General features: G+C 42.4%; 1 pseudogene; it reads right to left on the reverse strand.

Annotated features, from left to right (window-relative positions):
* Nucleotides 1–15487: 15487 nt before the first annotated feature.
* Nucleotides 15488–17753, reverse strand: LOC146378411 (methyltransferase-like protein 27; annotated as a pseudogene).
* Nucleotides 17754–26392: the final 8639 nt, after the last annotated feature.

Below are 26392 nucleotides of genomic sequence, written 5' to 3' on the forward strand. Positions count from 1 at the left end.
TTCATGAGCAACAGAGGTTTTGATTGGACGATCCGTTTTAAACCGTTTGATTTTTGGATTTTTCGTGTGTTTCTCAGATCTCTCTTTAATGGTTCCCAGTAAACTTGTGCTCACCTAAACGTTTTTCCTGAATATACAGGCCTCAACACATCTTCGTGACTTCGTGTTGTCCTATCAGAGCACTTCGCTCTCAGACGGCAGACTTATTTGTGGCTCTTTGAGGTTCAGAATGAGAAAGTTGGGCTGAGCTATCAGCTCCCTCTCCTGTGGAACCGCGTGCTGTTTGGACCCAGTAATTTGAGTTTATTATGTTTTGGTTTACTTTTGCATCATGGATTATTCTTTATGTTTCTCTGGTACTTTGTGTTTCAGTTATCTTGGTGTTTTGGATTGTTTTCTCATTCTCTTGTTGTGATGATGATGTTTATTATTAGAGTTTCATGTTTCTGTTTATCCATGTTTTAGGAATTGTGATTTCATGTATTGTTTGAGTTTCATGTATTATTTTCTGTCCGCCCCTCTGTGTCGAGTCCGTGTCTTTTAGTAGTGTTTCATGTTTCCTGTTTTATTGTGAAAGTCTTTGTCTTAGGTTAGTGTGTGCAGCTTTGTTCCCCCTGTCTCGTTAGCCCTGATCTCTCCCAGCTGTGTCTCCCTCCTGTTGCCCATTCCCTCATTACTACCCTGTGTATATAAGCCCTGTGTTTTCCCGTGCTTGGTGTCGTGTCGTACCCTCAGATCCTGCCTGTGTGTTCCAGTTAGTGTCTTCATGTTTGGTTTCTGTTTTGTTGGTGCCAGCAATAAAACTGTGGTTTTCAGTATATTTCCGTCTCAGAGTCCTGGGGTCCGTTCTTCGTACCTCGCTTACTACATCCCAGATCAAATCATCGCGCCAACTTTGAGCTCGCTATTCCGGTTCTCCGAACACACCTGTTGTTGACGATTAGTACAGCTGGATGAAGTAATGTGAGATCACTGAGTGGCTTAAAAGGGGCTACGCATCGATAGTAGAAACATTGATCGGCAACCCTTTGGTCGGCGAAAATGTCGAAGGAGCGCGCTCAGTATTTTTCGGCAGCAGAGCAAGAACTCTTGATTGAGGGATTTCAGGAGTTTCGGAGTTTAATTAAAACGCAAGGGAACACTGCAAAGGCTGCAAAAGCAAGGAGAGAGGGCTGGCAGAAAGTTGCTGACAAATTAAACTCGTAAGTAATTTATTATATTATATTACATTATATCCTCTTTCACATTAGAGCCACAACAGGACCCACTAGAACATGGGAACAAGTAAAAGTGAAATATAAGAATATTCTACAGAATGGTAATATTTATCACTTATATTGCTTTTAGTCTCTTGAAAAGAGACCCTGAAATAATCTGTTTGTTTGTTTATAACAGCAACCAAGAAAAGGGCAGAGCAAAAAAAGACAGGTGGTGGTCCTGCACCCCCTCCTCACACCCCGGCAGAGGAGCTGGCCCTAGGGTTGAATGCCACCAGACCCACTGTTGAGGGCATCCCTGGGGGCAGCTCTTCCTTAGACCAGCAGCCGGGGTGCAGTAGCAGCAGCACCTTCATAACTGGTAAATGAGCTCATAATTCTATTTGTACAATGTAAAATATTTGGTTGTTGCCTTAATTAAAATGCTTTTTGTACTTTGACATTTATTGACATTGTGGGTTTTTTTGTGTGTAGTTTCACATAACACTCCATCACTTTTACCTGTTCCCATGCAAGGGGTGACTGAAGCATGCACAGTAAGTTGGGATATATATATATATATATCTTTTTTTTATTAATTATTTAGACCAATAGGCTGTACCACATCCCTTTGTAACACCATTTTGTTTCCATTGCACAGGACAGTGAAGCAACCCTGTCAGATGACTGTGGTTTGGAGGAAGTCCCTGTAAGTGCATGCATAATTTGGCCTGAATTTGTATCTACTTGTGTACTTCTATGTGTTTCTGACTGCAGTATGATTTGCAGGCAAAGAGGCCGGCAGAGAGGCCTGATACAGAGGTGGGCAGTCTTGTAATTAATTTTACTTCCTATATGACATGTATTGACCGTTAAATGTTGTCTCTATAATTGAAACAGGGTGACATTCGTTTGCTCTATAAGAGAAGTCTCCAGCAAAAAATGGAGTATACTGAGCTAAAGAAACAAAAGCTTCTAGGTGAAATCGAACTTCAAGCTCTAATGAGGCAAAAAGTTCAACTAGAAATCGAGTTTCTTCAAAAGGAACTTCAGAGTAAGTAAAAATACACTTTCATACAGAGCACTATTGATGACCTTGCGTGATACAGTATATATGATTTTTTTCGATGAGACAGAAAAAGATGCTCAAATAAATTTCAATGAAAAATATGTTTTGTCATGTTTTTAATATTCGAAATTGTGTTGCACAATTCTGTCCCGTGCAGCTCTGCCACTAGGTTGGTCCAAGTGCACTGGCTGGAGGTCATCATCAGGCTGCACCTCCACCACAGGAGTCCTCTCCTTTCTGATGGTGGCAATGTTGTGCAGTACGGCACATGCAACAATAATGTCACATGCCCTGTCAGGTGCAACCCTCAGACTTTTCAGACACTGAAATCTTCCCTTTATTTGCCCAAAGGTCATTTCAATGCGTGCCCTTGTCCTGGCTAGAGCTGCATTGTAGCGGGTTTGTGGCCCAGGGTTGGGGTCAGGGAACGGTGTCATGAAGTACTGCCTGCATGCATAACCCCTGTCTCCAAGGAGAATCCCATCGTAGGCCCCTGTGTAATGGAGAAATGCTGTTATGTTAGGCCCAAAATAAGTATGAAATATCAAAATAAGTCTCTTTTTCTTACCACGCTCAAATAATGTGCATAACCCTGACTCTCTGAAAATTCTTGAGTCATGCACTGATCCGGGCCATTTAGCTTCCACATTTGTGATATGGCACATAGAGTCACACACCATCTAAGAGATTTCACTATATGTGAACACACTCCTTTTCATTATATATTACCATCTAAAATATTAGTATTACTCACCTGCACATTTATACTGTGAACCCCCTTTCCATTGACAAAATCCCCTTCATTGGGGCCTTGATCGCAATGTGTGTGCAGTCTATGGTACCAATCACATTAGGGAAGCCTGCGGACAATCGAGCTATAGTTACAGACATAGGTCATGATTGCATCACATTCATTATCGAATTTAATGTACCTGCAATAGGAAAAAAGCCCTGTTTGACAACCTGTGGTCTTAAGTGGCTTGGAAAAACCACAAACACACCCAGGAAATGCTTGAGTGCCAGGTATACTTTGCGAATGGAACGGCAGACAGCACTTTTGCCAATGTTCTCTGCGTCTCCAACAGCGTACAGAAACGTGCCACTCGCAAAGAAACGCAAGGCAATGCACACAGTTTGTGCAGTTGTTAATGCCCGACTACGGTGAGTGGAACTCTTAACATAGGGATCCAACAAGTTGGTTAAGTAAATAATACCCTCACGGAAAAATCGATATCTCTCCATGAGCACACTGTCGCGCTGAGCTAAAGGATCCTGTCTATCCCGCAATATACGCTGAATTCTGAAAACTCTCCTTATCAATCTTGCACCTTCCGCAATGGGTTGCTCGCGTACAAACGGACAGGACATGGCTGCGACAGACTTCCCAAATCCACCTTCGCTTTTATAGCCGTGGTCTCTCATCTTGATTACACGAAGTAATTTACTATTACTACTCTAAAATATGAATTACATCTGAAATAATCAAATACATGAAATAGAATGATTAATAGTACATTTCCCTTTTTTTAGGAAATGACCTGTATGTATCTGTATGAAATCAATAAAAGAATCAAATACTGCATTATCTTTAGTTACATTGATAATATTTATTTATGGAAAAACAGTGGAAAAATATCGCTGTTGCTTTCGTATAAATGAAGCGGACATACCTGAGTGGCCGCGATCTAATCCTGTTTACATGAAGTAAGCCTGCTCCCAAGCAGGTTTACGCTTACGGATCTGTTGCTATGACAGCAAGTCCCGGATGAGCTTCGGAGAACCGAACGATCCAAGATCACGCGAAATCGTCAACAATCAAAACCAGCTAACTTACTTAGCGAGGTACGAAGAACGGACCCCTGCACTTGGATCCACATCTCCACCTGCCCGCACACAGAGCCCTGACAGCCGTAGGGTCTTTATTTGCCTCTCTGGGAGGAGTGTTGCTGTGTTGTTCCTCTTTTGTAACCAGGAGTAGTTGGGTTAAGACAAGTATACCCAAACAGTTTGAACATAGCAGCACTGCATCAATACTTAAGCAATACTGCAATATTTTTACTGATCCATTTAAATGGAAAGTCTACCTCATTAGTATCTTGTCTCTGTGAGTCTCGGTTTTAAATCCCTCGACTGTCAAATTTGGCTCAATGCAATGTTTCCAGTTTTAAGCAGTTAATAAAAGCTCCCATCGGTGGAACAGCTGGAAGGTCCAGTTAGTGATCTGATGTTTTCCTGAACAGTGAAGACTGGTGTGTTCAAATGTGAGGCCTGTTTGTTTGTTTGTGTACATGTTTAAAATCACGATGAGATTAATTTCATTTGTAAACAGAGCCCTGAAGCTTCTTTGATTTTTAATTCTTTGTTCATATTTTGAAAAGTGCTTCATCATTTATTATTAATTTTGCTGTTTTAAATGACAATATTAGAGAACACAGAAAAAACAATATTGTAGTTCCAATTTGGCACATAGTTGAATTTCACAGTACTGTAAAATAAATAAAATAAATCACATAGATTCATCTTTTTAAAAAAGAAGAATCCTCAACATGAAATTCTGACTCACAGAAAAATTTATTTTCATTCAACTTTCACGCCTGATTGAGTAAATACGACAAGTCACACCACAAAAACAAAAATATCAGCAGCGTCTAATCTGAACAGAACAAAATTCTGGACTTTCTCGATGGTACTAATTATGATATTACAGGCTTACAAGTAAAATACTGTCCAAATAAGACATAAAGGATTGTTCCTTTCATAATTAAATATTATCACAAAGCAAAATTAAAACCTCAAAGTGCTCAGAGCGCAACAGAAAACTACAAGTGACTAAATGTTTTTTATTACTAAAATGTTGTTGTGTTTACACTTTTTCCAACTGTAGTTATTACAGGTTTTAGTGCGACATAGATGATGACATCATCATCCGATTCCCGAGCTTCTGCTTGAGCTTACGCAAAAAAAGATGCGAAACAAAAACTTGGTAACTTACCCGACACAAAGATGCCGACGCTCTGTTCAGCTGTGAAGCATCAAAACTCTCCATCTGATATAAATCTGATCGTTCCTCCTCCCACGCCTATCAGAAGGTCCTCGTGTAGGATTGCTAACGTCCATTTGATGCTCGGAGTCATTTAAAGTGAAGATGACTTATTCAAATGTTATTACAGATGCAAACAGACTGAAGAGATAGTGCGAGATAAATGAGGTCAGGAGTGTCTTCTTCATGTTTAGTGTCCCGTACCTCTTTATTAAAGTGCGTTTCAAACCAGCACATCTGCTGCATCATCCATCAGTAACTATGGAAACGTTTGGAAACTGCGGTGTCGTCCTCTGAACTGAAAGCAGCTTTTTGGGTGTTTTTACACCCAAAATCTTTTTTTGCCTGAGAACTTCAGTGATATTTGAATATTATTATAATTATGATAATTCTGTTACAGGAGTGTTCAGGCTCGATTCCTCCTCTGAACCAATCAGTGATGAGCAGGACGAGGATGCAGCCTGGGACAATTTACATCTCAATCCTTATTTTAATGGAAACACAAAAGGCTGAAACAACAACAAAGAAATGTTTAACTAGACCTTCAGCTGTTTCAGTTTATTCAAACTTTATTGTTTTTAAAACTTCTCGTACTTTGTCTCAAACCTTCATTTTTTTTAAACTGGATCAAATGATTCAAACTCCAGTCACTCGTCTCCACGTTACAGTTAACTGAAAACTGCAGGGAGCGAATATATCGACCTGGGAAGTGTTTTGTTTTGTTAAATGCATGTAAGTACTAAAAAAGACAAAAATCTTAGGAACTCTGCACAACAGAGCTGTGGGCTCTAACAACAAGAATAGCAAAGGTCCACCCTTAAAGATGGATCATCGCGGCGCAGCGGTTAGTACTCGTACCTCACAGGAAGGAGGTTACTGGTTTGAATCTGCTGGTCAGTTCGTTCTGTGCCGAGCGTCCAGGGTTCACAAAGGGAGTTTGTCTGCATGAGTTTCTGGTAAGAGTCCAAAGAGATGCTTTTCAGGTTAACTGGTAATTTTAACTGGTCAAACTTTGAATGTGAGCATTATAAACCTTGAACAAAAAGTAAGGAAATTTGTGTTTGCTTTGTTAATGCTGATTCGCCTTCGGAATTAATAAAGTTCTATGAGATGTGCCCGGATTTATCTCAGACTGTTCAGGAGCTCAGTGATCCAGATGTGGGCAGAGATCCAGGACACCATCTGTCGTCTCATTAGGCTGACGATGTCGACCGTGTATACAAACTACTCAATCTGTTTTGAGGTGCTGCAATGAGATTTTGAGGCGATCGTGGCTCAAGAGTTGGGAGTTTGCCAATCGGAAGGTTGCCGGTTCGAGCCCCGGCTTGGACAGTCTCGGTCGTTGTGTCCTTGGGCAAGACACTTCACCCGTTGCCTACTGGTGGTGGTCAGAGGGCCCGGTGGCGCCAGTGTCCGGCAGCCTCGCCTCTGTCAGTGCGCCCCAGGGTGGCTGTGGCTACAATGTAGCTGCCATCACCAGTGTGTGAATGGGTGGATGACTGGATGTGTAAAGCGCTTTGGGGTCCTTAGGGTCTAAGTAAAGCGCTATACAAATACGGGCCATTTACTTTGTAGTTTCACTATTAGAGCCTAAAACAGGAACAAATCCACGTCCGTGCTCCAGAGCCAAAAGAAGAAAAACATAATTCTATATTTTTTATACTTTTAGAGCCTGAAATGAAATTTGCTAGAGGTGTGAACAAAAAGTTTTCCATAATTCATATTACAGTCCAAAACTACATGTAGGTGGTTTCTTCAGTGTAAGAAAAACTCTGTTCTGTGACTTCTGGAAGTGGAAACCTTTAAGCATTAGAGGTGATACTAAACCATAAATATTCAAATGCTGCTGAAAACACTTAATGATTTTATATTCTTTATGTTGAAGGTAAATTAGCGATACAGCCTCTTCTATAACTATTTTCCTTTTTTTGATCATTTGATAGTCTGTATCAGGTAAAATCATAACAAATAATAATAAAAATCTGATCCAAGTTTGTAATTTTCTAATTATGTATTTTGTCAGTGCGCCCCAGGGCGGCTGTGGCTACAATGTAGCTGCCATCACCAGTGTGTGAATGTGTGGATGACTGGATGTGTAAAGTGCTTTGGGGTCCTTAGGGACGAAGTAAAGCTAGTAAAGCGCTATACAAATACAGGCCATTTACCATTTAATAAAATGGACTCACCTCATCATTTGCATTCTTTCATTCCTAACACATAACTCACATTACTCGGTCTATACCAGTATAAATATCCAGCATTGTCACAGTACTGAGTCTGTGAGCCAGCGTTTCGTGTTTGTTGCTTAATTTATATTCACTGATTATTGTTATTCGTGATTTTTGATTCTCAGTGTTTTCTACTTATCTCGTGTTCTCAGAATTTAGGTTTCTGTTACTTTGTCTCTCCGTGTTCCACTCTAGTCACTCGTCTCCTCGTTCCCTTTGTCTCCGTGTCTCTATGTCTCAGTGTCTAGTCTGCATCTTTGTGATTGTCTCGTGTTTCCTGTTTTACTTTGACGGTCCTGAAAGCATAACTAGATACCTTGTCAGTGTATCTAGTTGTGCTTTCGTGTCTGTCATTATGTCTAATTAGTCCCAGCTGTGTTTGCCATTCACTCATTACTTCTTTGTATATTTAAGCCCTGTGTTTCCTTTGCCCTTCGTTGCGTCGTAGCTCCTCATGTGTGTAAGTCTCCCCGTGTTCCTGGTTTCCTTGGGTGTTAGTTCAATTTCTCAGTGTTCTTTTCCTAGTTTAGGATTTTAGTTTGTTTTTTGTGCGTATGTTTCGGACATTTTTCCCAGCAATAAAGTTGCTGCCTTGAGTTCACTTTTTGAGTCCTTTTGGGTCCACCTCCTGCCTGCCACAGCCTCACATGAAGAACTTGAGTTTTCCTCTTGTCACTGTCCGGAGTCTGGTGACTCCATGTTTATGTTTTGCATCTATTAGTATTTTAGAGTTTTCTGGGGGGTTTGTTATTTGTCTTCCAGTGTTTAGGTCAGGGGTGGGCAATTCCAGGCCTTGAGGGCCGGTGTCCTGCAGGTTTTAAATCTCACCTTGGGTCAACACACCTGAATCAAATGATTCGTTCGTTTCCAGGCCTCTGGAGAACTTCAGGACATGTTGAGGAGGTCATTTAGCCGTTTAAATCAGCTGTGTTGGATCAAGGACACATCTAAAACCTGCAGGACACCGGCCCTCGAGGCCTGGAGTTGCCCACCCCTGGTTTAGGTGTTCTCTGTGCTGCACTTGTGTTCATGTCATTTTACTTTAACGGCCCCTTGCCTCGTGTCTGTGTCTCCCCTTAGTCTCGTCAGATCAGTCCCAGCTGTGCTCTCCTCCTGTGTCCCATTCCCTCGTTATCCCTCATTGTATTTGAGCCCTGTGTTTCTCTCTGTCAGTGTCGCGTCGTCCCCTCATGCTGTCTCTGTTTTCCTCCATGCGTCTCACCCCTTGTCTCTTGTCTGCAGGTTTCTTAGAGTTTAGTTTCAGTTTCTAGTTTTGATTTGCTCTTTGCAAGTTTATTGTTTTTGGAGTTTTGTCCCGTAACTGCAAAATGGCATCCTCTTTGAGTTTACTCCTCCGTCTGAGCGTCCTGCATTTTGGGTTCTACATCCTGCCTTCCACAACTGTTTCATGACACTGAGATCTGATGTGTTTTCTAACTGTTCCTTTCCTTTTTGTAAGCAATGTATGTAGAAACAAGACTTACATGGTACTTAACTGGATAAAGTTCCTCGTTTAATTTCTTTTACACTTTTTAGGTGTAGCAAACCAGTTTATTTGCTAAATATTAGTAGTATGTGCATGCCACCAGCCCCAGCATTCACCATATCGATGACGTCATTAGCCGTGTCTGGGCCCAAACTCCGCTGCAGGTCCCAAAGTCACACGAACACTGCAGCATCACCGAGAGCTAAAAACTGTCTGAATTCTTTCATCTGTAATAAAATCATCAGCGTTGCTGCTTAACCAGGTGTAACCATTAAGTTTAACATCCAGGCATCCATGAAAACAGGATTTGTTAAATTTAACGAAATTAGAAGTTAGCAGGAAGTTAGCTCGCTAGTTTCCACCTAAACATGATAAAACATGTTGGACTAGTTGGTATATAATGATGTGCTACGTGATCGCTAGCTACACAGCTATGTTAGCATAACATTAGCACAGTGAAGCTGGAGGATGAACGCCAACTTTTTATCCACTCGATAAAAGTTAACGTGAAGGTTCCCGATGGTCAGGGACAAATGCAATCGCATGGCAGGATGCTGTAAAAGGACCAAACTTCAGTCAGGAGAACAACTGAGATAATCCATCCACAATACAAGGTTAGTCATCAATATACTGCTGCTGGGCTGGGCTGTAGTTACATCGTAAGGTTTTAAAAACTGAGATTTAAAATGAAAAGCCGTAATAAAACCTGAGAGAGGCCGACAGTGATCACTGACTGTTTTTAGGGGCTTGTTCAGATTAAATAGAACAAGATACAAAACAATAAAACATGTTAAAAACACAACAGCTTTATTAAACGCAGAGTAATTTGGGCCCGGAAGCAGGATTCATTTGTCATCACTTAAAGACCGGATAGTCATCTTCAGCATCCAGCTGTTTCATACACACTCAAACAGCTGCCATGAAGGTTGTCTGTCATGCCAGTCAGTTAATCAGGTTTCTTTCAGGTGCAATTTAACTTAATGCTAAATATGGTGACACAAATATAAATGCCATTTAAGGTCAAGTTTATTAATATGACACATGTAGAGAGTAAATGTGTTTGTAATAAAGATTTAAACGTGTGAACTGCCTGAGCTGTGCGGATATGGAGAGGTAGGCTTTAAATCAGGATCATCCTCCAAAGCAATGCCCACATTCCCTCATCCACACACATAACTATTTACACAAAAACTTTAATACTTAAATAAGTTCAAATTAGAGCAATGCAGTTGCTCTGGTCGAAGAGAAGGGGAGGAGTCTGTACGGTCCTGCAATGGCCCTTTGCAGCCCGGTGGTGCGGCCTTTGAGGACTCTGCTGGATGGAAGCAGGGGGAAGGTGATGCGATTACATTTATGTCATAACAAATGCAGGAGCAAGAAAATAATCAGGGTAAATAATGTCATTTCCTCGCGCACAAAATTCAACAACCTGCTTGCGTAAAACTCAGCAGCCGCGAGCACAAAGAAGCCATCGTGCACGCAAGCGTGTCAGCTTTGCACGTGCTGCTACAGTTTCACGTGTAGCTCTGTGCTCAGAGAGAAATCCTGCTCGCACGAGCAGCTTGCTCATTTAGAGAGGAGAAACTGACCAGGTCAAAGTGCTCAAAGACAGCTTCACTGTGAGGAGGTGCAGATGGGTCTGCCTCAGCCTGAGATGATGGAGGTCTGAGAGCAGACAGGTTTTCTTCCTGTTTTCACACAGTAGTGTGAAACAGTAAAGCAGTTTCAGCCCGGTTCTTTTTTATTCCTCAGGCCACCAGAGACGACACCGGACTCAGCAGTCATTTCACAAAATCTTTATTCATCTTCAGTTACACATGCATCTAACATCTAAGGGGAGACGAACAGGGCCGGTGTCCCTCTGCAGATCTTCACTTCTTTGCTTGTTTCCACCAGTTTTATAGAAGCGACCCCATCGTAAAACCCACATGGTGTGTTGTAAACTCCGTGTTTGTGTATGTATGGCTGCTGAAAGCTAGGAATGTTGCCTTCAGAGATGGAGACGAGGCGAGCCTGAGGACAGCTAGGGCCAACCTTTCCCGTGGCATCAGAGAAGCTAAGAGACAGTACTCTAGGAAAATATCTCATCACTTCAAAGACAGCAGAGACTCACGGAGCCTGTGGCGGGGCATTCAGACCATCACAGATTACAAGCCCCCACCACAGACCTGTGATAGCACTATCCCCCTGCTGAACGAGCTGAATACTTTCTTTGCTCGCTTTGAAGCCCAAAACAGCACCACTGCACAGAAGACCCCACCCCCTCCTGGTGACCAGGTGATGACTCTGTCCCCGGACAGCGTGAGGAGATCCCTCAGCAGGATCAATGCACGTAAAGCTCCGGGTCCTGACAACATTCCTGGTCGTGTACTGAGAGACTGTGCAGTGGAACTCACTGATGTCTTCACAGACATCTTCAACATATCACTCATCCAGGCTGTCGTCCCCACATGTTTTAAAGCCACCACAATCATTCCGGTTCCAAAAAAGTCATCTCCCTCCTGCTTTAATGACTACCGTCCTGTTGCACTCACTCCCATCCTGATGAAGTGCTTCGAACGACTAGTCATGCAACACATCAAGACTGTCCTGCCCCCCTCCCTGGATCCCTTCCAGTTTGCGTATCGGCCCAACCGCTCAACCGATGATGCCATCTCCACTGCACTCCACTCAGCACTCACACACCTGGAAAAAAAAGACTCATATGTTCGAATGCTGTTCATAGATTTCAGTTCAGCATTTAACACTATAATCCCCCAACAGCTCACTCAAAAACTGGTCCAGCTGGGGCTCAACATCTCACTGTGCAACTGGCTGTTGGATTTCCTCACCGGAAGACCTCAAGCAGTACGGGTCGGCAGTAATACATCCAGCACCATCATTTTAAACACGGGGGCCCCGCAGGGATGTGTGCTGAGCCCCCTCCTCTTCACTCTGCTGACCCATGACTGCACTCCATCATATAGCTCCAACCTCTTCATCAAGTTTGCGGATGACACAACGGTGGTGGGTCTCATTAGCAACAGGGATGAGACCGACTACAGAAGTGAGGTGAGACGCCTGGCCACGTGGTGTGTTGACAACAATCTCTCTCTGAATGTGGAGAAGACGAAGGAGATTGTCGTGGACTTCAGGAGAATGCACACCCAACATGCTCCTCTGACCATCGACGGAGCGTCTGTGGAGAGAGTGAGCAGCACCAAGTTCTTGGGTGTGCATATCACAGAGGATCTCTCCTGGACGCACAACACCACAGCACTGGCCAAGAAATCACAGCAGCGTCTCTTCTTTCTCCGCAAACTAAGAAGAGCAGGAGCACCAGCCCCCATCATGTACACTTTCTACAGAGGCACCATCGAGAGCATCCTGTCGAGCTGCATCACTGTGTGGTTTGGAGCCTGCAATGCGTCCTGTCATAGAACCCTCCAACGCATAGTGAGGGCTGCAGAGAGGATCATTGGTGTCTCTCTCCCTTCCCTCCAGGACATTTACAGCACCCGTCTCACTAAAAAAGCCCTTTGCATAGCGGCTGATCCCACGCACCCGATGCAAAGCTTCTTCAAGCTGCTGCCGTCAGGGAGGAGACTGCGGAGTCTCCAGGCCAGGACCAGCAGACTGAAGGACAGCTTCATCCATCAGGCTGTCAGGAAGCTTAACTCCCTTCCGATTCTGCCTCCTCTCCCCTCTTCTCCTTCATGGTCTCACTGAACTCTGTCACACACACTCACACACACACACACACACACACACTCTCTGACTTCACTCACTGGCCTGCACCAGTTACCAGTCACTTTGTGGAGCGTTGGACTGCCAGTACCTCATAAGACTTTGTTGTCATACCATCTCTTACCGTATATTACTAATCTCCATTTGCACTATTTGCTTATTTGCACTACTCTGCCTGGTTTACACTCATGGTCATTTATCCTTACTTGAATATTGTATATTGTATATTGCATAGCTTTCTTGTTATATGTAAAATTGTATTGTATTTATTTAAATTTTTATTTTTAATTATTTTATTTGCATTTTTTAATCTAGGGTTTGAGAGTAACGAAATTTCTATTCTCTGTATGTCCTGTACATGTGGCAGAATTGACAAATAAAGTTGACTTGACTTGACTTGACTTGACTTGATGTATGCGCGAGCACGACTTCCTGACGGTCATAAAAGTCCATCTCCCCTCACTCAAGCTTCACCAAACTCCTTTAGAGACCTAATTTAGCTAATACTTTGGTTTCCGGTCGGGCTCGTAGCCGGGAACGAGCTTTACTGTCTGGGTCAACTTTGCTAGCGAGAGACAGAGAGAGGCGTTGAAAGACTGCTCCAGCAGAACTTTATTGTTTCGGAGGAAAACAGGAACACAGTGTACAGTCGAGTCTTAACAGCTTACTTACAGCTGGGCTCGTCAGGCTCTCTGTTTGGCTGCAGTGGTTATTATTATATTTACATGCTTCCAGCTCCCGTTTCTGCTCGGGGACAACTGTTACTCTTCGATTTTCCTTTTTCTCCCTCACGCTCACACAGTGTTGCCAACTCCTCAGTAAGGAAAATCGCTATTGGCTGTCCTAAAAGTTCGCTAGAAGTCGCTAAATGACGTCATCGCCTAATTTGCATAATTGGTCATGCTAATGTAATTGTAACCTACGTTGTTGGAGAGAGAAATAACATCGTGGAAAAGACATAAAGAGAGTAAAAAATGTTGTAAATGCATTTAGAACTATTATCTATTTTATTTAGAACTAAAAATTACATTTCTTTTAGCAAATATTGTTTTTTTAATTTCACAATTCCAACCAGGAAAAGTGACCTGAAATTAGCACCCTGGTGGAGTTACTTTGTGTGTGATTTGTCGCTAGTCGCTTTTTAGAAAAAAAGTCGCTAAGGGGGTCTGAAAACTCGCTAAATATAGCGACAAAGTTGCTAAGTTGGCAACACTGCGCTCACACACACACAGCGGGAGGGGCGGTCCCACACGTTCTCCCTGCAGCAAGGACTACACCGCCCACGAGGCTACAGTCTTAAAGGGCCATGCCTGTAACACTCTGCCTTCGTATTAAATCATTTTTCATATAGTAATTAAAAAAAAAAATTTCTTCACATCAATATGCGGGCAACTCCAGGCCTCGAGTGCCGGTGTCCTGCAGGTTTTAGATGTGTCCATGATCCATCACAGCTGATTTAAAGGGCTAAATGACTCCTCAGCATTTCTTGAAGTTCTCCAGAGGCCTGGTAATGAACTAATCATTTGATTCAGGTGTGTTAACCCAGGGTGCGATCTAAAACCTGCAGGACACTGGCCCTCGAGGCCTGGAGTTGCCTACCCCACACAGACAAATCCTTCCCTATTCCTCTGATCTACTGCTGGACCCGCTCATCTAAGCAAATTTAACATTAACATTATATTCGAATAATTGTTTTCTTGTACTCACAGTTACTAACAGTAAAAAATCAGTGAGTATAAAACTTTAAGAGTTTCTTTAAGTATAATTATGTTAGTAAAATTTATTGTTTACCTACATTTGCTATTTGTGTTAGCTTGTTTGGTGACTTGCTGCAGCCGCCACAGAGAGCACCGTGTTTGCGCAGGACTAATCGTTATCACGACCATCAGTGGTGCAGGCGACAGTTCACCTGTGGAGTGTAAATCACTATTTGGCTCGTGTGCTTGCTATTTTCTTTGTTTTAAAAGGGTGTGTGTGGTTTCTTCATATTGTATGGCTGAGAGTAGATCTTAGTAGCTGTGTGACTGTGAGCAGCCAGCCTGGTGCCGAGTGTCCTTCCATATTTGTCTGATTGTTTTTAATGTTCTTGTGACCGAGGACCTTTCAGGTGGTGGGTCCTCGTCCACACTCCTTTTGTTTTGTTGTTAACAAAAATATATTTAATAAAGGTTTAATACCCGAACCAATCTGTGTGAACACCCTTTTTACATTTCCTAGGGGTGAGATTCCCTGAGTTGGTGTTGTGGCATTTAATCATCATTTAATTCTGACACACACACACACAAACACACAAACACACACACACACACACCTGTTTGGACAATGATAACAAGGAAGGAGAAAGCTGAAAAAAGGTGAAACTGCAAATCTATCACAACAAAACGCACACATGTTTTGTTTGTTCCTCTCGTGATATGAGAAGCAGAGTAAATGTTTATTTAGCCAATAAAACATGTGACACGTGGTTTAAGCGTCTTTTCCTGAACTATGAGACGATGCACACTTCATCAAACCTGAAGTCTCATATTTACGTTGATACAGTTCAAAAAAGATTTAAAAAAGTCATCCGTGATGATGTCACTGACCTGCAGAACTGCAGATGATGTGAGAGCCACCTGCTCTCCCGTCAGGACTCGGCATCCTACCAGGTGTTGAGAACAGCTGCGTTGTGTGGGTCAGCCTCCCCTGGAAGCACACCCTGAACCCACTCCCCCCCCCCCCACTGAGCTGCACCACATGCCCCTATGGACCGACCGATTTCTTGTAGAAATAAACATTCCCGCTGATGTACACGACCTCCTCCTCGGTCTTTCCATCTCTCTCGATTTTCAGATGCGGGTCTTCCATGTATCTGTCCACCTCCTGGATTGCTACTCGACTCCACAGTCCCTCCTCCTCCATCCGTTGCAGCTCTGTCTCCAGGTCCTTCTTGTAACTCGCTGCCGGTGCTCCTCTGTGGTTCCCTCTCACCATACAGACAAAGCCTCCTGAACACAGCGCACAAATCATTCAGATCACAGCAGCTACAGAGTTACAGAAATAAATGTTTTAATGAGGAGAACAATTCACTTTGAATTTTATTAAACAATAAGGCTTTTATTCTGATGTTAGCTGATTACTCAGAACGTGCTTGATGTGAGGAATAAGTGCTCATGGCTGCACCACCATGCTGCTGATGTCAGACTGCACAATGCACATCCTTCAGCTAAATGCTAAAGTTACCTGGTTTGGCGGCCTGGCACAGCTCCCTGACAGCACTGACTGGAACAAAGCCAGCATCCAGAGCGCCAACAATGGTCACCACATCAAACATATCTGGAAGAGAGAAATCCCTTCAGTTAGCACGAGAAGAACAGGGCTATATTTATGAATGTGTGGTAGGTGTGTATGTGTCACACCAGTCTGTACAGGTAGCGGCTGTGGACCCAGTAAGACCAGTTTGAGGTCCTGATAGAGGCCGGTCTTTTCAGCTTTCTGCAGCATGCCCTCACTGCCGTCCACTCCCACAAAGTGCCTGAAGCCCAGCTCGAACATCTAAATACACAAGAAACAACCGATGTTTGTGCTGGTTGGATCTGTCAGCTGCAGCTCTCGCTCCACAGACGCTTCGTATTCACACATTCCTGTAATGTTAGAGGTTTGACTAAGGCCTCTGCTGATTGTGACCCACACCCGTTTTCACACCTCGGCTCGTGTGATTAGGTAGAGGATCAATAGGGGGCCCATGACCCTCTCGGGGACACTCCCATAGGGCTTAAATCTGGGACTCTCCACCAACCTGCATCCAACTGAAGAAGCTTCTCGGATGAAACGTCTTCAAGAATTCAAAGAAGTCCAGACGCTTTTCTTTCCGAGCTCCTTAGACGGCCATTAAATACATTTAGGTCATGATGCTGTGATTATGTTTTTGCTAAAGCCTTTAAACAGGTTAGAAACAAACATTTTTACTTAAAGTCCAAATGGTAATTGTAACAAACAAAGCTGTACTGAACCATCTCCCAGGTTCATTTTTTGTCTAAAAAAGTTGTTGTTGTGCTGAGGCTCAGTGGGGTGGGGGGGTGGGGGTGGGTGGGGGGGGGGGGGGTGTCACCTTAGACCAAGGCTCATAATGCTGGAAGGAAACTGCTCTCACCAGGCGACATCCAGAACCAGAGCTTTTTCAGGATTCCCAGTGAAGTGATCAGACAGACAGCTGACAGCTAGATTTGGTGCTCTGTAGCTCATCAGGGTGTGATCCTGTCCAACATCAGCAAAACCAAACATCCTGTCAGTGGACTGCAGCACAGACACTCCTAAACTAAAACGGGACAATGTCTTCGGTTGCTTATAAAGATCTGTGCTAAAGGGTCGCATCAAACCACCCAGCTGATGAGAAATAAGTCCCGACAGAGAGCATCTTTAGCATGGTTATCAGCAGCTGGGAGCAAACCAAGTATTAGAAATGAGCTTTTTATTTTCAGTCATTTAATTTGTCCACTTACTTTTGAGCCCTTGAACTGAAGCGATTTGGTTAAAAATTATTTTGTGCATGTGTGTGTGTGTGTGTGTGCGCGCATGTGTGTGTGTGTGCGCGCATGTGTGTGTGTGTGTGCTTCTAGGAATGTTCTCTGACTGGACCCCTTCCTTAGAGGATGGTGCGGGGACTGGAAGCCTTGTTCAGTAATAGAGACATTTCTGGTCCTTCACACCGACCTTCTCGTAGTTGTCGGCCCAGGAGCTGTAAAACTGAACGCGGTCTCTCGGATCAGAACTTTTGCAGGACTGAAAGGCGGCCCTCGCATCGTCTGCACTTCGTCCGGACTCTGACATGATGGTGGCTGCAAACCTGCACAAAGAAGAAGAGAAAGAAGCCAAACTATGATGTGAAGGTAACATTATCAGGGAGGATCTTTGTACTGCCCAAAATGGGGAAGCTGGTTATCAAACTACAACGTGCTGAAACTAAGATCTGTGTCATCCAAAATATGTTTTCCATAAACACATAGTCCCAAATATGAAATAGCGCATAGAGGTCATTTTGTCCACATTGTTGGGAGAGGACTGCATTTGTAAGCCTGTGGACACAAAGAACACAGCAATTATGTCCATGTCCAGACGCAGACACAGCACGTGATCAGGAAACCAAAGAGCAAACACACAAACCTCACTGGCCCTCCTCAGAAAGCTCTCGGGACGCTCGGGTTTAATTAAAAATCAGAGTTTGTTAATCCTGAGATCGAGGAGGCTCCAGGTTTTCTGCTCCAGAAACAACAAAACTCAGAGTTACTCTGTGTGCTAAACCTGCTCGCTGGCAGTTTTTCCTCAACACACCCCGAGGTTATCACTGGCTCCTCCCCCTCCTGCTGCAACTGAAACAGGTAAAATGCAGCTGCAGAGCGCCTGATGGTAATCTGATTACATTTCGTGTTGAAAGGTGTTAACATTTTGAAACGTTCAGTGCCTGAATGTCAGCCTTGTAATAAGCAGACGTGAAAAAGTAAGTACAACTTTCAGGTATCTGTGCGAGTACTTTTTACTTTCCCTCCCTATAAATATTTATACTTTCTACTCTCGTTACTTTTGCTTTAACACATTTGGGGGGAGTTATAATTTTGTCACCGCGAGCCTCCAAACATCCAACTGATTTGAGTCTAAACAGAAACACGTGAGATGAAATCCTGTTCCTGTGTTAATGTGGCATAAAACGTGCAAAAAGTCAGGGCTTAAACGTGGGACGTTGTAAGTTGCGGTACTTCAGCTTCTGAGCGCTGCTAAAGAGAAGCGAGCATAAAGGGAGTAACGTTTTTAAGTGCCAGGTAATTTGAAACGCAGCGTTTCTATCGGCTCGGCAAACATCGGCAAACACACAAACTGTCCGTGTGCAGTTTGTGTCACAGTGCGCTGCAGCTAAAGGTCGAGCTGCTGCATTAACCTGAAAAACAGGTAAATGCAGGAAAATCAGGTGAGTTTGCTGCACTGTGATGGGTTTGAGTAAAGAACGGTGTGTGACTGCTGCACAGTGGTTTCATGGTCACAGTTAGCTTACATCAAGTGTAACAGAGACTCGTGTGAATTTTAGCTGATGATGCTGAGATTCATTGACTGAACTCCTCCTTCATACCAACTTTAAAGCATCTAGAAAACCCAGCACAAACTGTGTACTGTCAGTGTAGAGGGCAACTCATCACACATCTGCTCACATCTGTTGAATTCAAGTGTAAAGAGCCTGAAATGATTATTGTGAGTTATAATTCTTTTCCCACACTGAGCCACGACAGCCATTTTTAGGATTTCCACACCTGCTGAATCCACTTTAACCCCCGACTCTGCTCATTTCCTGTTTAGATGCTCGTGTTCTACTTCACTGATTCGAGGTACCTTCATTTGAATTAAACACTTGGATTGAAATAAAGTTTGTACTTATATTATTTTATATTAGTACATTAATAGAGCACAGGGTTCAAGTTTCGTCCTCCAAAGAGCTACTTTTTACTTTCTTACTCATTTCAGAGCCTGTACTTCTTTAGTTTTACTTAAGTAACGAAGTTGAATCAGTACTGGAGTATTTTTTTAAAGAGTATGTGTACAGCACGGTGACACTGTTGCCTCACAGCAAGACAGTCCTGAGTTCCACCATCGGTCTTTCTGTGTGGAGTTTGTGTGGGTTCTCTGCAGGTTCTCCGGCTTCCTTCCACAGTCCAAAGACCGAGGTTCGGACAAGGTTCCTTGGAGACTCTAAATTGCCCAAAGGTGTGAATGTGAATGCAACTGGTTGTCTGTCCCTGTGTGTTAGCCCAGCGACAGACTGGAGACCTGTCCAGGGTGTACCCCGCCTCTCTGTGATAGGCTCCCGCCCCTCTACGACTCTGAAAAGGATGGAGAATGGCTGGACGGAGTATCTGTACTTGTGTATTTCAACTTAAGAATGTCTGTGCTTTTGTCACCTCTGCTGAAATCTCTCAGATGCAGATGACCCAACACGTCCACACCTCTATAAAAGCCGAGGCATTTCATTAAGGAATGAAAAGCTGCTGTGCATTTTGTTGGCATGGAGAAACCAGTTTGACCAGTTCAAAAAGCGGCCTGGAGCTCTGCCACTGAAAGAAGCGAGCTGAGCTAAATGTTAGGGACTGTTTTTACTGAACTGTGGCTCAGTCGTATCAAACAGCTGTTATACTGGTATATAAATCAGCAGGATCAGCTGAATGCAGTCTATTCTCGCACATCAACAACATGCTGACGTCAATTTAATTTAGCAGAAAATTGCTTCTTACATCAGAAATGAATGAATGTGAATTCTCTCAATTTATTTTCAGAAATGCAGAAGTGAACAAACCAGCTACTCTTAAGTTCAAGGTCAAGGTCAACTTTTATTCGCCACATGCAGTGGCAGGTTGCCCTGCAGTGGAATGAACCCGCCCCCCGACCTTACACACACAACACAGACATCACATGGGGATACAAGTCAGAGAACGGTTGCATTACAGAAAAACACTGAAATGTCCACTACAATGGGAAAGTACAAGAGGAAAAAAAGAGACCTCTGCTCATGCTGGGCTACAGGAGGACAGCATGAGAACAAGAAACAAAAAAACTCCTCTGCACAGAAAGCACATAAATGTCCACAGCACAACATTATGGAGCACGTGACCAGCAACAGGGTTGGGTAGGGGGTGAGGAGTAATCCCAGGCAACACAGCAGCCATCCTGCCACTGCGCCGACTCTCCAGCGCGGGCCCAGACCCGCCTCGTGTTCCCAGGAGGCAACAAGCATCGAAGGCGTTGGAAGGGGAGGGGGGATGAGTGAGTGCTTATCAGTGTAAGTCAGAGGTGGGACCAAGTCATTGTTTTGCAAGTCTCAAGTAAGTCTCAAGTCTTTATCCTCAAGTCTCAAGTAATGTCAGGCAAGTCAGAGTCAAGTCACAAGTCACTGGTTTAAAAGTCCGAGTAAAGTCACAAGTCTGAAACTTTGAATTTCAAGTCCTTTCGAGTCTTTAAAAAAAAAAAGAAAAGAAAAAATAATGTTGCAGTTATGCTAAATGTAAATATTAGACCATGTGATTTTTAAATCTCTGTTTTTCTCAACACATGACCTCTTTAAAATGCAGCTCAATTAAACTTAGCTCCAAGAATAATTTTCACCGACAGTTCTGAGATAAGCTGCATGTTATTCTTGGAGGCGCTTGTAGGACCGGCTTTAAAATAGCATGTCAGAAATATCATACACATTAAAGTTAGTTGACATCACAAAGTTAGATGAAGTCAGCTATCTCATCGTAGCAAAAGAGAAGCACCACCTACCGTTCTTTATGCAACTTCAACTGTCGGACAAAGTTGGAAGTTGTTCCATCTCTGTCTGTGATTCTCTTCTTGCATGTTTTGCATATTGCATTTTGTTTTTTTGTTGACTACTTCATAGTTTATGTACCTGAAAAAAATAACTCCTTGCAGCACTTTTGAGCGTTTTTTTTTTTCTTCTTAAAAAAATCTGGTTAATTTGATTGGCTGTGCTACAGCTCACGCACACATACGTACGGAGTGTGGTTGGAATAAATGAATGAATGAATTGAATTAATGGTGCACACTTTCTATATAATATGTGTGTTAAATTTTAGATTTGGGGTGAAATATCAAGTCTTTTCAAGTAAACCGGTTCAAGTCCCAGGTCACTGGTGTAAAAGTCCAAGTCAAGTCACAAGTCTTAGAACATTTTTTCAAGTCAAGTCTAAAGTCATAAAATTAATGACTCGAATCTGACTCGAGTCCAAGTCATGTGACTTGAGTCCACACCTCTGGTGTAAGTGTATTTTTTTATTTTTATTGGCTGGCGTTCATAGGCTGAATGAATTTATCCCTTAATCTTAAAATAGAGCTTGTCCCCTTGTTCTTTGTCCCCACTTGTGCTGAATGTAGCCTGACAAGGTTTCGATTTGATTTATTCTCATATTGATGAATTTTATTGACTGATGTTCTTCTAGCTGTCTTCACTATCATTACATGATCTGTGGATTAAACTTTCTTTAATTCCACAACAGGAACAGGTAATTATTGTATGGCTACAATATACTCTGCATCATTAATGATATAATCTATAGCATTGATACTGCATTAAGATGTTTATTAAAACCTGCTGGCTTTACATTAACCTTTTATTACAGCTACAGCTAAGACCATTTTATACACATGGCATTTTGTGCTCATTAAAGAAGTGTGTTCTGCTCAGTCAATCGAAGGTCTCAAGCTTTGTTTGGCGCGAATGTCCAGGCAATCTATTGTAGGTGACTTAGAGCAACAGAAGGTTAAAACTGCATACACGCTAACAAAAACATATAGTACATATAATCTAGAAAAGCTTGAGTGAAGGCCTGAATGTATTCAGCTTCTTGTTGTAGCCTGTGGCATTTGAGTTTGCTTAGTAACAGATGACAGAAGATGGGTCAACAGGGGGACAAGTCCACTTCCAGGGCCTGAAATCATCACCATATTTGGGAAAAGATGTTAGAAAGAGGAACTTCTGTGTCAGACCTTAGCTCTCAAAATTGCTCATTGTCTGCACAAAATGCAAATGATGTTCTTAGAAATACAAAATATGTTATTAGAACGCGTGAAGGGGCGTTTAACCCTGACGTTATATAAACCATTCTCTGTGTATTTTTGGCAGAAGTAGTCCGCAGATGTGATGCTGTGTACTTCTTCCCACACGTGTGTTCTTAATAAACTCTGATTGCACTCTACTGGGCCTCCATTGGTTTGTTTTTGTCGAATTGGGGACACTGTACTTGTACAATGTCACACCTGCTCGAAAGCATGAAAATGTTCTGCACGTTTTGCTGGAAATAAACTGTCAAACCCACGTGCATTAACATGTCCGGGTCTGTTCTTACCTTATCAGACAGCATAGCTTTAGTTACCCGAGCTGAGCACATGTTGTAAGTAGAAAGAGAGCATATTTCTCCTATACTGGCTTCCCTTCAGGTTTTTTCAGGTTTTGACAGGCCTGACTGTGGGAACATTACAGCAGATCAACAGTTTCTGAAATACCTGCCAACAAAAACTGTTTTGCTGGGTTTGAACTTGGCTTGAGTCGGTTGTAACGTGTGAGTCACAGGTTATTTACATGAGTAACAAACTGGCAGGTGATTGTGATGTGTTGTGACTTGAAGATCAGCAAAATAAGAATAAAATAAAGCTTTAAATGACAAAGTATAACATTTGGATTCAAATTAGCAGAGTAAAAGTCAAAAGTAGCACAAACACATCAACAAAGTACGAGTAGGCTGTGTAAAACTGCTCTTCACTAAAGTAAGTAAAGTAAATTCATGTCTGTAACATCAGTGTCCACGTTTTAAAAAGAGTTAGAACTCGTAACTATTTCATAAATTACAATGAAACCAAGCAGGATGAGAAGTTACAGTCTCACATCTGTAGGCGACTGAATGTCTGACAGATGTGAAGAGAGCATCAGTCAGGTCAGAGAAAATCTGACTGTGTTTAACTGTAACAAAGTATCTGAAGAGAGCAATCATTTAGTGATCGTCACCTGAAGGAAACACATATCAGAAGAACAGACAAACGATTAGTTCGTTTTCAGTGTCACCTCATTGTTCATCTGTTAGAAGCCGCTCACTCTTATCCTCATCGAGTTTAAAGGAGCTGCCATGTTTGGTCTTTTTTACATTACACCATGAGAGGCAGAAAGACTCAGGAATCCATTTCATTTATGCTTCGTATTCTTTCAGATGTGAAGTCACAGCAGCCCAAACCCTGGAATGTGCATGTGTTCAGAAAATAAATGGTTTTATGTTTTTATGAGTGATGTCATCCCTTTAAACAGCTTGGACTGCAGCCTCCGACTCGGAGAATCATTCATTTTATCGATCGCTGTAATTAACAAAAACCCACAGCTATCAACCGTCGTGATACTTTATCTTGAACATTTATTTTTCTCCTGCAGTCAGCTAAAACCAACGCAGCCTGTCTGTGTCGAAGATACTTGTGGTGCATACCTGCCCGGCGGGCACAGTCAGGTTAGTCCGCTGCACTCTCTCCAGGTCTGAGCTCAGCTCCTCATCATGTCGGGCTCCAGAAGAACTGTGGACGATATGAGGGTCTTGTTTCAGTCCTGCAAAGGCTTCGATCCGCAGCAGACTACGGATTTTTACAACAGCTGGGCTGAGACGTACGAACAGGTGAGGAGAAAGAAAGGCCTCCTGGGCATATTTTACTTTACAGAGTTTTTTTTTTCTAATTTAACACTGCAGTGATGGCTCTCATACAAATTGATCAGCTCCTACTCAATGAGTAAGTTTTCTAAACTCAGTTAATTCTGTAGTTTCAAATTTGTTTCATAAGGAGTTTTTGTTGCATCCTGTTGTAGTTTAATCACTGAACGTCATGGATCAGCAGTGTGAAAGGCAGGGTGTGGACCCAAATGCAGGACTCGGGAGGCGGGACTTAAACTCACAATTACAACTTAATCACTGGCCAAGGACACAAAAGGGAACTAATGACAACCAACTCGCATGTCAGTGGTAACAAAAATAACAAGAACAGAAGCTCATGAATCCATAAAAATGCACAAACACGAGATTTGAGAACACAGAGAACAAAACTAAAGAAGCTCCTCCTCATTCTCTCTGTTTTGGTCTTAAGGGAGCACAGACGCTTCCCGGACCTCAGTGACCAGAGTCATTGCTGGGATGGGAGAGGTCCATCGTGACCTTCATGCTTTGGTCTTGCACGCTTGGTGTAGATGGACAGCAGGTTCCCGGGTCCACACCTGGTCCTAGAACACAGGTACAGCTGTTTCCTGTCATTCTGCTTCAGCTGTTTGTGGACATAAAAGTACACTTCCTGTTTATTATCTAACACTGTAATGACGCAGCCTGGGGCGGGGTCTCCGCTCCCGCGAGTACCAAGTGGACCCTCGCAGTGATGAGGATGCTGTGATGATGTCTCACTCTGTTCACATTTCTGGAAACCACAAATTTCAGACCTCAGAAATGACGGATTATAAAGGAAAAGGCTCTTTTGTGTTTTTAGTTTACTTTAAATATGATGTAGTAAATATATTTGAATCTTCACTACAGAAATTTACATTTTCTTTATATGGAATATGGACACATTTTGAATTTACTACATTTAAGTTTTGATCTTTTGTTTCTGTAGTCACATAATCAACAAGTACTGCCACACTTAAAAATGTGTATCATCCAAGTTAAGTTATGGGGCATAATATCTAACTGAATTTATGAAATTAATCTCTGTCTCTCTTCCACAGCATGTCTTTATCCTGTCTTCCTTCTCAACCAATCACAGCAGATGGCCGCCCCTCCCTGAGCCTGGTTCGGCCGGAGGTTTCTTCCTGTTAAAAGGGAGTTTTTCCTTCCCACTGTCGCCAAAGTGCTGCTCATAGGGGGTCATATGATGGTTGGGTTTTTCTCTGTATCTATTATTGTAGGGTCGACCTTACAATGTAAAGCACCTTGAGGCGACTGTTACTGTGATTTGGCGCTTTATTAATAAAACTGAATTGAATTGAAAAAAGTTGTATAAATCTCTCTGAGTAATCCAGGAGAGCAGAAAGGTGCTGTATAAGAATCATTTACCATTTATTGTTATCATTATTGTTATTATGCTCATCTGAGAGGTCTCATGTGGAAAGCAAAGCTCTGTAGGCTCGAGGTCAGACATCTCAGATAAATAAACTATGTCTGACTAGACCTGAAAATGTTAATTCCTGCTAAGCTGAACTGTTATAATTCACATTACTGACACATGGGTTCTTCTTGTTTGCAGCAGGCTGACAGATGAGGTCAGGCTGGAGCTTCTGTGGACTGTGATGTTTGCAGATGACACTGTGATCTGCAGTGAGAGTAGGGAGAAGGTGGAGGAGAGCCTGGAGAGGTGGAGGTCTGCTCTTAGAGACAAGACAAATTAAAGTCAGTAGAAAGAAAACAGAATCCATCTGTGTGAATGAGACGGAGACCAGTGCGAAGGTCAGAACTTATTTCTATTACTTTTATTGTCATTTTTAACGCCTCAGTTGACCACATATTATTTTATTTTTTATTTGTTTTTGAGGAGAAGATTTGGCTTCTTTTTTGTTCCAGTGGTTTGTCTTTTAATTTTATAATTTATTTTCTTTGCTAGTCATTATTTTTTTATGAAAGAAGAAAATGTGGTAACCCTGTTCTGTCAGCAATAAATAAACAAAAGACGGGAAGGTCTGCTTAGTTGACATCTCTGCAACACAGCACAGAATTCATTTAAAAAGTTTCTCAGTTTTTTTCAAACAAGGATTTTACAAAAATAAAAGTAAAAAAGTCACCAAACATATTCAGCATAAACCTTTACATTCATACACTGCATCAAAATTATGCAGCCAAACTTATTTGCAAGCAAAAACGTTTTATGAGATTTATAAGATCTGTACTTTTCCTTTTATTTATATATATTTTAAACATTTCTAATTATTTAATATTTATGTGTAAAAAGAAAAATAAAGATAATATGTACTTTTAGAATTTACTTTTTGTCCTTGTCCTTTTAAAAAATAAAGATTCCACAACAATAAAAAATAAATGAGACACGTTGGCGCAGGAATCCTGCTTTGGGTGAGTCATCTTGTTTTTAGACAACCTTTGGCCAGCCTCATCGCGAGCTCCT

Source organism: Perissodus microlepis, chromosome 11 (assembly GCF_051167445.1).
Source record: "Perissodus microlepis isolate ML-2025 ecotype Zambia chromosome 11, ASM5116744v1, whole genome shotgun sequence".
Classification (NCBI taxonomy): domain Eukaryota; kingdom Metazoa; phylum Chordata; class Actinopteri; order Cichliformes; family Cichlidae; genus Perissodus; species Perissodus microlepis.